General features: G+C 32.9%; 5 non-coding genes and 1 pseudogene across 5 annotated transcripts; 2 read left to right on the plus strand and 4 right to left on the minus strand.

The window, feature by feature from the left end:
- Positions 1 to 2,974: 2,974 nt before the first annotated feature.
- Positions 2,975 to 3,045, minus strand: Trnag-gcc. The gene has a single exon. It is a non-coding gene; the product is annotated as a tRNA-Gly (tRNA).
- Positions 3,046 to 4,799: 1,754 nt separating this feature from the next.
- On the minus strand, positions 4,800 to 4,871 carry Trnag-ucc. Its single transcript has one exon. It is a non-coding gene; the product is annotated as a tRNA-Gly (tRNA).
- A 733-nt stretch (positions 4,872 to 5,604) lies between these two features.
- Positions 5,605 to 5,696, plus strand: LOC124373820 (annotated as a pseudogene).
- Positions 5,697 to 6,033: 337 nt separating this feature from the next.
- Trnag-gcc lies at positions 6,034 to 6,104 on the plus strand. Its single transcript has one exon. It is a non-coding gene; the product is annotated as a tRNA-Gly (tRNA).
- Positions 6,105 to 9,374: 3,270 nt separating this feature from the next.
- Trnag-gcc lies at positions 9,375 to 9,445 on the minus strand. Its single transcript has one exon. It is a non-coding gene; the product is annotated as a tRNA-Gly (tRNA).
- Positions 9,446 to 13,042: 3,597 nt separating this feature from the next.
- On the minus strand, positions 13,043 to 13,115 carry Trnag-ucc. The gene has a single exon. It is a non-coding gene; the product is annotated as a tRNA-Gly (tRNA).
- Positions 13,116 to 15,339: the final 2,224 nt, after the last annotated feature.

Below are 15,339 nucleotides of genomic sequence, written 5' to 3' on the forward strand. Positions count from 1 at the left end.
GATTTTCTTTAGCCCAAGTCTTCAAATAATTTAATTCTTTTTCATAAATATCTTTATTTTTCAGATGATTTTTCGAATTGTAATGTCGAGTATAGTAATGTTCAAAAACATCTTTTTTGCAGTATGGACATGATACCTTTTTCCTCTCCATATTTAAAGAGCAAAAATTTGAATCTGCCAAGTTTTACTATTTAGTAAAATATCTTTTTATTAAGCTGAAAAATAGCAATAATTCAGTAGATTTCTAAGGATTTTTATCAAAATTTGATAAAAATTAGCACAATTTATGTAGAAACAGCGTTAAATGTTTCTATTTATATAGGAAAAATTTAAAGATTTTGATACAAATCAGCAGAATTTATGATTTAACAGCGTTAGATTCTTCTATTTATATAGGGAAAATTTGTATAACTCAGACTTTGAAAAGTGGAGAATTTTACTAGAATTTGACACAAATCAGCACAAATTGTAGTAAAACAGCTGTAGATTCTTCTATTTATTATAGAAAAATCTGTAAACTAAGACTTAAAATTTTTGAAAAAATAGTATAATTATAGGACAAAATAGTACTATATTGGTTTGTAGGGGGCAATTTAAATTCTTTATACTATTTTTTCAATAATTTTTTCTTTAACTTTTCCAAGATTTTTCATTAAGATTTTAATATATTTACAACAGAATTTTCGTAGATTCGAAGCAGATATGAGATTGGTTCGAAGCATATTTCACTAAGTTTCAGCTTAAGAAAGTAGAATCAAACAACTATAGATTCGGTTATTTTTTATTCGACATTTATAGATTCGTTTATGGTTCAATGAACAGTATTTTCCATTGATTTTCTGACTGTCCCAAAAGTGCGCTAGGAACCCCATATTCATATCTACTTATGTCTAATTACTAATTAGTTATTTATATTGTTCCTAATGAGATGTATGAGCCACTTCCTATTGCTTAGACCGGTTTTTTTTATTTTTCTGTACGTGGAAATGTTTTAGTAACTTTTAAAAACATCTGAAGGGTTATTAACGAAACAGGAAAGCATAAATTGAAAACATTTCAGAGCGTGCGGAAAAGATCAACAAAGTTCTCTTAAAAATGTGCCGAGGGACTTTACTCGTTGTTATTTATTATTTACTGAAATCCATCCTCTTTCTCTACAGGCTATGTGGAAACGTGATCCACGTAATGTGTTTATGGCCCTCATATATTCGCTCCCTTACTCCAAACATCAACTCTGCGAATTTCATGAGTATTACATATCGTACTGTAAATATTTTCTTATGAGTTAAAATTATTTTCCGTTTAATTAATCCTTACATTAGGTTTGACAATAAAATGTAGAATACAAACACATTGATAGATCCAGGATGTATACATACAAATCGTGTTTTACTAGAAAGACTAATATGATACTCGTACACAAGTGTCGTTGTTCGTTTAACACGCCTTGTAAAATTGCTTCTTTTTTGTATCACGATCATAATATTTTATACATGACTGTGGGTTCTTGCTAAATACTATTACTAAATCTGGTCGTTTTTCCCATAAACACCCTGTACCTTAAAATGGTTTCAAATAATAGTTTCTCGATTTGGAATCAATATTGCTGTAATTTTCCAAAAATGAAAGTTACACTTTCGAAAAGTAAGAATTCAAGATTTTCATCGGTTACAGAAAGCTCAATAAAAAATGAAATAATTTATTTAATCTTTTACAAATATATGAGAAATAAATCAGAAAATTAAATGTTGATGTTGTTGCGTGATGTTTTGTTGTTTCGACAGAAAAAACTCATATCAAAATATTTCAGGTACACTTGTCTTCATTGACAACGGACTTTATATACCAACTATACAGGGGCTAGATAGTAATCGATTATAGCTCCTTTAGTGAAAATATTATTGACCAAGATTAAGCGAAAAAAATGTGTGAAAATTATTTATTTATTTTTTTTTTTTCATAAATCAGAAGAAGATGTCAAATAGGCTGGAATTAGGATCCCTGGTACCAATTGAATAAACCTTTCTCTGCAGATACTGCAAGTGGTTCTTGGTAACGACTAATATACAGCAATAAGTCACTTTGAAATTAAAGAAGAAGTAAGGATGAAAAATAGGGGCTAGTTAGGCTACGCCAAGGGTTCAACTGCAAAGCCTAGGCGCCAAATCTCTGACCCAGAAGACACGGTCGCTACACCACATGGCCCTCTGCCTGGGTGCACGAGCCTTAAACAGTTTGAAGAAATAAAATGTCCAAATAAAACTTTTAAAACATTTTTATGCTCAACAAAACAGCTTAATACCCCTGTCATTACGTGTATAATTTCATGTAACCGGATATCTTATCAATGATTTCCTTTCTGAACTACTGTATTGTATTTTGTTAAAATATTCAAAGTTTTACAGTGAAAGCTTATAAGAACTATGAAAACTAATAAGAACATTTTTTGATATAAAAATAAATTTATAAAATAGTATCTTAAAATAGCAATAAAACTAAAAACAAGTAACTTAACCAAAACCCATTGTACCACCACCATAATAAAGCTGTATTCACCTCTATTTGGTGTGGCTAGTGCCTACGTGGAACCCGATCATGGAGTGATTTATTACCAATCAGATGTAATGTATGCTGACGAAGAAAGATGAGGCATTTGTCTATCGGTCGGGTTTGGCATACACTTAAGAAATAAAAAAGAAACAAGTTTTTTGTAGATAACATAGGTCCTTCAGGATTTGTATATATTCGTGTCGTGCTGTACGTATACTCAATGTTTTGGTGGCAAAGCATCATTCTTACATATAACCCAGTCCCAGTTGATAATTTCATATAACCGAATATCTTATCAATGATTTCCTTTCTGAACTACTGTACTGTCTCTAGTTAAAATATTCAAAGTTTTACTAATAAGTGAAAGCCATTAACTAATAAGAACATTTTTTGTTTATATAAATAAATTTAAAAAATAATATCTTGCATCGGCCGGGAATCGAACCCGGGCCGCCCGCGTGGCAGGCGAGCATTCTACCACTGAACCACCGATGCTTCTAAAGCTCGGTAATCGATTAGAGCTCGTTTAGTGAAAATATTATTGACTTAGATTAAGTGAAAAAAATGTGCCTCAAAAAGACACGTTATGTAATAAAACACAAGAAGATGTCAAATAGGCTGGAATTAGGATCCCTGGTACCAATTGAATAAACCTTTTTCTGCAGATACTGCAAGTGGTTCTTGGTAACGACTAATATTTAGCAATAAGTCACTTTGAAATTAAAGAAGAAGTAAGGATGAAAAATAGGGGCTAGTTAGGCTACGCCAAGGGTTCAACTGCAAAGCCTAGGCGCCAAGTCTCTGTCCCAGAAGACACGGTCGCTACATCACATGGCCGTCTGCCTGGCTGCACGACCATTAAACAGTTTGAAGAAATAAAATGTCCAAATAAAACTTTTAAAACATTCTTATGCTCAACAAAACAGCTTAATACCCCTGTCATTACGTTTATAATTTCATGTAACCGGATATCTTATCAATGATTTCCTTTCAGAACTACTGTATTGTATCTTCTTAAAATATCCAAAGTTTTACAGTGAAAGCTATTAACTAATAAGAACATTTTTTTGATATAAAAATAAATTTAAAAAATAGTATCTTAAAATAGTATACTTAAAAACAAGTTAACTTCACCAAAACCCATTGTACCACCACCATAATAAAGCTGTATTCACCTCTATTTGGTGTGGCTAGTGCCTACGTGGAACCCGATCAAGGAGTGATCTATCACCAATCAGATGTAATGTAGGCTGACGAAGAAAGATGAGTTGAGTTTGTACAAGTTGTCTCCGAAGGCATTTGTCTATCGGTCGGGTTTGGCATACACTTAAGAAATAAAAGAAACAAGTTTTTTTGTAGATAACATAGGTCCTTCAGGATTTGTATACATTCATGTCGTGCTCTTCGTATACTCAATGCTTTGGTGGCAAAGCATCATTCTTAGAGTTATTTAGCGTATACTTAACGGACACACAGTTCTTTATATATAAGGTACGACCACGACACACCACGTGTCACGGACCCTTCGCTGAACACAGATAAACAGGCTAAAGATTATATAGCAAAGGCATTTTTACATTCACCTAGTAGGCAAATGCAAAAGATTGATAGGCTTCAATGATGTTCAGCCATATTCAATGGTAGCTCACCCACCAACGTAAAAACTTATTTCATATAAATTTCGTTTGAAGATGAAATATTTCGCCGTATGATACATTTGCATTTTTGCTAATTAAATTGGGTTTCATAGCAATGCTTTAATAATAAAAGTCTATACCCTTTTCGTTTTACTCTGTCACACAAAAAATCAGCAAAAGTGTACGTAAGTGTTTGGATAGTTGGACCATTGAGTAAATATACGTATCACATGTCAGAATCACATATACTGTATGTGAGATTAAGAGGAGGGAAGGGAATTTCGACGAGATGGTACCGAGTTCTGACTTCTACGCAGCATCTAAGCAGTTAGACAAATTCCTAATTTACAATTTAAAAAACCCACAATACATTTTAACATTATACGCTCATAACATCGTTATTTATACTTGAGATAATTCATTGTAAATTACACAGAAAATAACTTATATTCATAAATGTAAAAACGATATAAAATATCTACAAAAAAGATCACACTCTTTGCATAATAAGTTTCTCAGATTTTGGATAAATTTATGGGTCCTGAAAATATTGTATTTCACTATCAAGTAGACACATGAGAGGGTTAAAATTCTAAAGAATAAAAAATTAAGTGCGATGGCCGGGAATCGAACCCGGATCAACTGCTTGGAAGGCAACTATGCTGACCATTACACCACCATCGCACGCTGAAAGATGAGAATGATTACAAACTAATTAAATTAACTATAATTAAATAAATATTTCCAATCCTGCAAAACTCTTGTACAAACCACAAACCCATGAAAATTAAAAATCAGTACATAAAAGATTCAGATGAGATTCACTTTGTTTAAAAATTTAATTTATTCTGCTATTTTCCCATTGCTGTCATGGTTACTCAAAAACACCAATGTAAAAGTATTCGCTAAGGCTCAGCCAAATCGCATCACGTGACATGCATAATCATCAAAACTCAGTGTTCCTCGTATATAATTATGATTAAATTCCGATCTTTCCGGGTTGACAGAGGATGATAATACAAACAATTTTGGTCCAATACACATGGGGTCGCACATGTTTCGTTTCCGAGAAAATAGACTTTGTGAAACGCTTCCATGTAAGCAACACTCAGTGTTCCCTTTTGAGATTCGGCAAAAACACGCAAAGCTGCTGGAATAAAACTATATTTCTTTCGTAATAGCACATAAAAGAACCCATAATATAAAGAAACATTTCAAAAAATATTATAGCAAATATTCAAAATCTCTCTCGTTCGCATCGCTGCAAAGCTGAACTTTTGTAACATCTTGTGCCTTACATTTCGAGAGTCGGGGGGTTTTTTCCCACTTCTGCTGCTAAATAATAATTTTTTACATTCTTATTTGCATTAAATGGTTATTTTATTCGTAATTAAGAATAAAATCACATTTATTTTCAGTGCCTTTGTTTCGGCAGTACAAATACTAAAATTGAAACAATACAGAGAGATTAGCATGACTCCGCAAAATCGTGAAGCGTTCCATATTTTTGTCCAAAAATATTATAAAAAAAAATTAATAGACAACAACATAACAAAACGACAAAACACAACAACATAACAAACTACATTGGAAAAGTATTATTTTAATACATTTACTACTAATACATGTACTTTATAAGTAATTATATTCGTATAAGGAATGAAATCCATGTAATTACATGATTTTAGTTATTATAATGATTTGAAATTTACCGAAAATTTAATATTTTACTAAAGCTAGAAAGATGCGTTATTACATAGTTTCAAAAGTTTGAAGCAATAGCAAACTAATATCGTATACAAAACATAGTTATAAGTATTAAATAGGATTATTATTAGTATTATAAGCATCGGTGGTTCAGTGGTAGAATGCTCGCCTGCCACGCGGGCGGCCCGGGTTCGATTCCCGGCCGATGCAAATCCTTTACTTTTTGACATTTTATAAATATCCCTACGATAGCAACATTGAATGGACAACGTTGAAAGGCAACATGGGGTGACGCGTCACCCCATTTTGCTTAAAAGTATAATAAAGCATATTAAATATACATTAAAAGTGCTTCTAACTTCATTATTTAATAAACCGATTATAAATACACAAAATACTGTTATATTGTTTTTCTTCTTTTCCTAATAAAGTATTAAGAAATGTATTTCAAGGAAGACTTAATGAACAAGTTTTCTATATTCAAAATGCATTCAAAACAATGATAGTTACATAAAAGAATGAGAAAAAATACGCTTACTCAACAATATTTTAATGATAAGATACATGTTAGTGAAAAATAGCATTTTTGAGTAGTTAAAATACTTTGTAAATGTATAATTATGTTCATATAATATAGTTAAAAACATGAATAATAAAAAAACAATACGAGTGTTTATAGACCACACTAGTATAAATTAATGTTTTGACTAAAAAAAATATAATACAAATGAAATATAAAATTATAACTTATATTATTGTAGCTAAGGCAACATATTAATTTGTAATAAATTTACCTTTTGTCTTAAAAACATTCATCACAGACTTCTTTGCGATGGTCACCACAAGTTGGTTTCCTGCATTTTGAACACACAGTTTTCACTTTTTTGTCCTTACAACGTGGACACAAGTGACATCTAGCTTGTTTAGCTAGCTTTGCCGGTGGGTTGAGGGGTAGCTAAGGATCCTCTATGTGTAGAATTGCCTTGACGGTAGCCTTCAGCTCCTTTGGAAGATTTGTTTCCAGTCTTCTTTCCATGTGAGGTCTTGCCAACTGCAGTCCCAGCTCCTTTAAAAATTGCCTTCGCTTCATATTCTCTAATGGTACAGTTTTTTTTGAACAGGACCATTGCATTAACGCCTGCTTGGTCCAACATACCATAGAACATGCGGAGGGGCCATCGTCTAGTACCTCTTGATACACTGTATGCGTGTACCATTTTATCAAATGTATCTACTCCTCCTTTAGTCGAGTTGTAAAACTCTATGACTTCAGGCTTTTGGGAGTCTTTATTTACATCAGGTTGGTTATGCATAGTTGACAGAATCAAAACGCATTTGTTCTTTTTAGGAGTAAATGATGTAAGCATTACTTGACCAGAAAATCCAAATTGTGTTGTGTTGACAGGCTTTTGTTTTTCTGCCAAAAATGAGGTAGGAATTTCTCTTTTGTTGCGCCTTACAGTTCCTACAAGTGTTAAGTTGTGATCTTTGGCCATTTGCTCAACAAGAGGCACAGACATAAACCAGTTATCACATGTTATGTTGCGACCCGTACCATGTATTGTTTTTGTCAGATTGTTTACATAATAATCAGCTGAAGTTTTACCTGGGTCTTTACCAATGTACGGAATTGCATCAATCATGTAGTAAGTGCGTGCATCACACATAGTCACTATTTTAATTCCATACTTATCTGGTTTCTTAGCGATATAAACCTTAAATGGACATCGACCACGAAATGCCAGCAATTGCTCATCAATAGTAACATAAGCATGGGGCTCATAAACTGATTTGCATTTATCAATGAAGTTCATCCAAAGCTCTCTAATGGGGGCAAAATTGTCTTTTGTATTTCGCACGTCTTTGTTGTCGAATCTTAAGCATATCAGTAAAAACCTAAATCGATTTTCAGTCATAACACACTTATAAAACTGTGATCCATAAGGAGACCACATTTCAGAAGTGCTAAGGTGCCCATCTTTCTGTGATCCTGCTGTGTATAGCAAGCCAATCAAAGATAAAATTTCAGTTGAATCAGTATCACATAAATACCTTTGAGGAGAGGTAAATTTTTCTCTACGCTTAGCTATCTCTGTGTTTGTATGAATGACAATCATATTTATGGCTGACTGGTCTAGCAATATTTTAAAAGCATCCTCTTCAGTTGTTATATTTAGAGCTGTTCCCCTTGCATGAGGTATACGAATTATATTTCTATTAGCTGTTCTAGTAGTAGGAGGTGGTACAAGTGACCAAGTATAACCATTTTTACCTTTTACTATAGGTCCTTGTACTTGAGACGCAGGATTATCCGGTTCCGAGTCAGAAGCAGCTGAAGAATCATAGTCGGTCGGGTATTCAGTATTGTCTTCCACAGAAGTTATAGACTTTGATCTTCATCAATTATCACACTGTCTTCATCTAACATATTTCTAACTATATCACTAAAGTTTGGGTCTATTGTACTTGCCATATTATAATAAAACTTTAAACACAGCACTCTGCAATTGGACATACACCGAAGGCAACAGGGGTTATACGTCACCCCAAGCAATTATTTATAGTCACTTTGAACTGATCAACACACTTCTTATCTCGCGTGCGGGCACAGACTGGACTGCTTGTAGAATAGATAAAATATCAAGATCGTATTAGCAAGATTGCCACAACAACAACAAAATATTATTCTGTGTGGGGTTACGCGTAACCCCTGTAGCCGTTCTAGGGATATATATATATTTAAAAAAATTCATATTAACTAATGGCTTTTCTTATACAATTTATTATATTTTATCAGTATACAATACTTTAGTACAGAAAAGAAATTATTGGCCAGACATTCGGAACAGTGTTATAGCATGTTAACTGCACTGCACAGGTATTATGCTCTTTTATTGAGAATAGGAATGTGGAAGAGAAGAGAGTTCCTTAAAAACTGCTTAAATCTCGTGCAGCCAGACATACGGCCATACGCTGTAACGACCGTGTGTTCTAGACGCGAGACGTAGTTTGCTGGGCCGCTCACCTGTTCTGTCTGATTTAGCAATAGACATGTATTGTTGAACCTAGATGATTCTGCTGTGATTACATGGTGAGTCTAGCCCCTATTTTTCTTCTTCCTTAATTTCGTATCGGGTTTTGACTCATTGCTAACTCTTAATCATTAGTAAGAAACTCCTGCAGTACCCGCGGATACTGGTTTATCCAATTGATACCAGGGATAGTAATTCCAGCTTTTTTAACTTCTTATTCTGCTTTAATACAATTATATTTTTGGTATTTTGACTTGAAAAATATATTAAAAGTTCAACAGTGTAAGCCAATTCACTCCGGTTAGAATGTTATCAAACCGGTTCCGAATATTTGACCAATAATTACCTTTCAATATTAAAATATTGTATATTGGGGAAATATACAAAGTTGTCTAAGGAAAGCCACTAAATAATACTACAAATTTATTAAATATAAAAAAAATTAGCATGCATCGGCCGGGAATCGAACCCGGGCCGCCCGCGTGGCAGGCGAGCATTCTACCACTGAACCACCGATGCTTGTAATTATAAATATAATGTTACACTTTTAACTCGTTATAATCTTAACTTATTATAACCTCATCGTTTTGTATACAATGTTTGTTTTTGCTCCAAACTTTTGAAACATGTAGAAAAGCATTTTTCTAGTTTTAGCCAAATATTAAACTTATCTTTAAAACTCAGATCATTATAATAACTAAAATCGTGTAATTGCCTGGATTTCACCGCATACAGTATTTAAATCGAATTATTTAAAATCTATCTTGAAGAGTTATAATAACATTATTGCTAGCATGTGAATGCAATGTAAGAAGTCTTGTGTAACATAAGATTTAAACTAATACAGTTTTAATGTTAAAACATTAACTGCATGGGGTTGGGGATTCTTTTAGTACCAACGCAGATAAGGAGCGTAAATTTCAAGCTTGTGGGGGGGGGGGCGGTTAGTAACAGTGAATATTTTTAACACAATTCACGCTTCACGTAATGTCCCAATGTGGTGTTTGTGATTTCGATTTACATTTTTATCTTAAATACAGTTGAAGATCCAGATCTGTGCTACTTTCTCAGTTTGTTTCCTTACTGGCCAATCTCTAGCGAATCCTATCATTCATGTTACTGAAAAATGTCATTCTTGTCTTTCTGTATGTCTCCATGATATCACTAAAACATACTGACGTATAGATTTGAAATTGTGCATGAAGCTTCATTTCTACATGAGGAACACTGAGTTCGATGATGGCGGGAAAGATTTTATGTGTAGACTTCAAATTTTGCATGACTGTTCATTTCTACAATAATGAGTTTTATGATGCGTAATTTTCGTGTTAAGTTCTTTATTGTATGCTTGTCTTCCTATCTATCTGCAGCACATCTCGAGAATTGAATGAGGTTTAGATTTGAAATTTTTGTATTCAACCTCAGTCCACGTAGCTCCTGAACCATTAGAGATATTGAAAAACTCTCGAAAGCAAAATGTCTTATTTTGTAGAGTAGAATCTAAAAACAACATAAAATACAGGGTGTACCATAAAAGATTTTAAAGTTCGCCGCCATATTTGAAAATGGCGGCCTTCTTCAAAAAATTTGAAAGTGTATTCCTGAGTGAAACTTATAATTGAGCAAGTTCCAAATTTAAAGTGTGGTGCTAAGTTGTGTAATTAAAAAAGTTAGCTATTGGATCACTTTACAAAACTCACCATGTATATACTACAAAAGAAATTATACGCAGACAGATAAATTCGATATCATAGTTGTAACAACGAGAATTTAAACGTTCAAACATTCTTTTAATGTAAAATAGAGTTATTTCATTAACACCCGCTGTATAATGTTAAGAATTGTTAGCTCGGCTCAGATAATACTTGTAGTGACAAAATGGGCTTATTTGGGTTATATACACTAATAAAATTATCAGTAGAAGGAATACTAAATATAATTAAGAATGAAATCTTTGAATCAAACTCATTCTTTGACCAGCATTCAATACACGTAGTTATGTCGAAGTCAATTTAATAAACTAACAATTAAATATAAAAATGGGGTCAGATTCCGTTATATGCCCCCAACGGTTAAATATTTTTCAATGAACTTAGAACGTTATGAAACGATGTAGTTGAGTAACAGAACTAACATTATGCCCCCAACGCTAATTTTTCATTTACGGCTGATTATAATGAATTACAATTGGTTACTAGCTAAGGAAAAAGGGTACTTACGTATTATATCGACCACACCCCTACATAGCACCAAACACAAAAATTCAACAAAAACTAACATTACCAAACAAAAACTAAACTCTTTATTGAAAAAAACACACAAAACTTGTTTTTTATTCTTGATCACACTCCGCCACCCAAAATGCGAGTGCCTCCGACCACCAGCGCGGGCTGGTGTCAACGAAAGAAATACATTCCTCGAGATAGTACCTATCAGTAAAATATCAAATTCTAGAGGGGCTGATCAGAAATATAAATTGAATTGTAGTGGAAAGGCAATTATGTACCGTGTAAAAAATAATCATGTGATGCCGCGCGGCCTGCCGTGTTTCGTCTGGGATTCTCGAGAAAGATAAGATAACAGCGACAACAATACCGACCGCAATACCTGGAAATGCTTGTTGATTGATGGAATGTTAGCTCTGTTACTCAACTACATCGTTTTATAACGTTCTAAGTTCATTGAATAAAGTTTAAGCGTTGGGGGCATATAATAGAATCTGACCTAAAATGGAATTTAAAAAAATATATTCTTTGACGTGGTCCAGCAGCCATTACTATATTCAGATTTAGAACTATAATGTTTTTGAGTTCGTATCTGTAGACAAGTACACCGCCTTGTACAATCTATGTGCAAGCGCTATCTGTGAGAGATTGTACCAACTACATCTAACATTACTATCTCCGTAACAGTTCTGACCTACTTGCAGCAGTGGTGAATCTTCCTGTCACCGCGCAGCATCCTCGGTCCACGCCACTCGGAGGTAGAAACTTTCCCAAAAACCGTCACAAGAGTACGGCTCCAGTTCAAGGTCCTTAGTCCCTCTTAAAGAAATTAAGTAATTGCTGAATTAGCGCTACCGAATAACTAGCATTGTGAAAAACATTGATGGTACTCTTGTCATGATATATTAACTCTTACATATGTAGCTGATTAAATAAATAATTTACTCGTGTTTATGCACATTCTTAAATAAGTAGAGGAAAATGACTGGCCAATGTCTACAATTTGTTTTAAGACGGGATATATTCGTGAATTAGCATGGGAAACATTTACAAGTATGTTTTATGATTCATAATAAACATTTATTTCCTTTAAGTGAAACACTCCGTTGAAAAAGATCCACGTACCGCATCGAAATATACATGCATACTTAAATGTAACATGACTTGTTTGAACTCGTTTTATGCAATTCTTAAATATGTTAAGGAAAATGACTGGCCAATCTCTAAAATTGATCTTAATGCGTGATATATCGTGAATTAGCATGTGCAACATTTACAAGTAAGTTTTATGATTCATAATAAACATGTATTTCCTTTAAGTGGACCACATCAAAATGTACATGCAAAACTTAAATGAAACACGAATTGTTTAATTGAACGGTAATTTATCTATGGGTTCCATCACAACTCCTATATACGCCTACTGAAGTTACAACAATAATTCCACCAAACTCTAGCAATTGTAATTCGTAGTTTTCTATCGTTTGCCTTCATACGTACACGAGAAAATAGTTCACCTTATTCATGATGTTGAAAGGTTTACCATTAAAACAGTTAAAAAATAGAGGTTCTGTGGAACACAAAGTTCTGGGTACCTCCTATATATCCATACCAAAATTACAATCATAATTCCACCAAACTGTAGCAATTGTACTGTCGTAGCTTAATATCATTCGCCTTTATATGTATATGAGAAAATAGTTCACGCTGCAGTTAATTCATGATGTTCAACGGTAAACCATTAAAAACAGTTTAAAAAAGAGAGGTCTGTAGAACACAAAGTTCTGGGTAAACTGACGTGTCCTAATAGGGAGTGTGTGGAAGTTTATTGTACAAAAACGTTCAAGATACCCTCAAAAATATTGAAAAAGTTTGCAAAATAAAAAGTAAGTGCGATGGCCGGGAATCGAACCCGGATCAAACTGCTTGGAAGGCAACTATGCTGACCATTACACCACCATCGCACGCTGAGAGGTTTAGTAAGAAATATTAAACTTAAATAATTAATTACTACATCTGTTATTGCTATAACCATCCTGTATTGTATGACATTTTTGAAAATTAGGTCAAAATTTTGGAAACTATCCTTCATAAAGTGTAACCAATTCTGTTATACCATACAGTACTAAATAGAATTTAATAACATCTCTAGTCTGTCCTTTTTTTAATTATTTTGACTTAAAAATATAGTGAAAAACACTCTTTAACATAATTAAAGAAAAATAGTTCAAAATAAAGAGTATAATTATTTGGTTCAAACTTATTCCGATTTTAGAATTAGCTAACATCATACAGCATGCTTCTCAAATAAATACCTACAACTAGCAAATTAAAACCAAAACCTAACTTAAATCACGGTTTAACGATAAACTCAAATTATCCCCGCCATTTTATAAACAGTGAAAATGAGATCATAATGGCTTCAATTAAAATGTGCACTCATTCTTCCATCGCAGTTAAATGTATACTGTTTATCTAACAAGGTAACAACCAAAATTGTGATGAGCAACGCAAAACGATTTACAGTGTAAATACTTATTTTCGTTGATTTAATGTTAAAACATATCAATTAATGGATCACATACGTAAAAGGCAGAATTTATTTACAAATATACTATGGTATTCAGATACAAACCAGATAAGAATCTAGAATAGAACAATATTTTTAAAGTGCTAGGAACTCCAATGACTCCGAGAAGTGAACGGTGGTCCTTTTTTGGTTGAAGTTTTCTGGTCTAGATAGCGACAAATCTCGACTGGATCTGGGAACAAAGTAGTACTTCAGAAGTGGAAAAAAAACACCAACTTGAGGTTGAATGGTAGAGAGGGCTTGATGGCCCTAACTCCGCCTCTTTAATAAAGGCATTTTCATTACATTCGTTTCATTTCAACTTCCGCTAGTTTTCGGTAAGATCTTTGGAAATGCTTGAACCACTATATTTTTTATTAGATAAGTGTATAAAAAGTTTAAAGTCTTCGTCAGAAAGTCGAGACAATTTATTGAAATTAATAAATAAAAAATATAGTTAACTATACAGTTTCTAAGATTTTCTCCAATCTATGTGTTCTATATTTGATTGTTCCATAATATGAGAAATAATGGCAATCAAGGGATTATTCACTCAAAGTACGTAATTGCAGAATTAAATATGTGTTTGATATGTGCAGAAACAAATGTTTCGGTTTCTTTTCACAAATCCAATATATTCATTACCTTTCCAACGGCCAATGATTAAGTAATAGTAATTGAAATAACAATGAACAATAAATCAAATCTATCTAACTAATAACGACAGTGCTGCTTATATAATTTAATACTTGTTTTAGAGTACTATTGCATTACTTAATTTATAACATATTGCATTATAATATTTTCTTTAAAATCTAGAATTCTCGTGAATTAGTTAAACAAAAGAATAATATAGTAATTCAAGCTACAAGGGACTGATTGCATTAGTTAACATAGGCCTTCAAGTACCAGATAGGCAGTGAAAATGAGGTATGCTACGTAAAAAAAGTTCCTGTAACATATCAAATTTACTTATGTATATAATTTCTGCGTTTGGAAACAGATTTTAGACCTAATTTTTTTTAAAGCCGTTATTACAAATAGTACTTTAAAAATTTATTCCTAAAACTTCTATACAATGTACTTCTAATTACATTGACAAGGGCACTTTGAGTAATATTGATGAAAATGTCAATTTTGTGTCACATAAACCTGGTAAGCCAGAGCATTTAGAGACCTAATTTTTATTTTAAAATTGGTTCCTTATTTAGTATTGGGCAAAATATTTGCAAAGTAAAATTTCAAAAAATAATAAAATTGAATTATTTTTTGGTTTAATTTTTATTAATTTTTTTATTAATACATTTCTATATAACAACCAGAAACTTTATATAAACTACCTAATACTACTGTGAAACTTTTGGATTCTAGTATTTATAGTTTCTGAGAAATTTGACACCAAAAGTTAAACAACCTATACTCTGGGAAATTGAAAAATCCAAAAAGAACTGTTAAAACCTGAAAGTAAACTCACAGTTAGTGTTCCCCAGCACCATATGATGGATTTGCCTGGGCTCTCTCCTTCCACATGGACTTCCAGCTTCCTCTTACACAAGGTTCTTTGCTGTCTCATTTTTTCTGAAATTTCGTAGCTGCCTTACAGGTTTCCGACTGCGCTC

Source organism: Homalodisca vitripennis, unplaced genomic scaffold, assembly GCF_021130785.1.
Source record: "Homalodisca vitripennis isolate AUS2020 unplaced genomic scaffold, UT_GWSS_2.1 ScUCBcl_6494;HRSCAF=13727, whole genome shotgun sequence".
Taxonomy (NCBI): Eukaryota; Metazoa; Arthropoda; class Insecta; order Hemiptera; family Cicadellidae; genus Homalodisca; species Homalodisca vitripennis.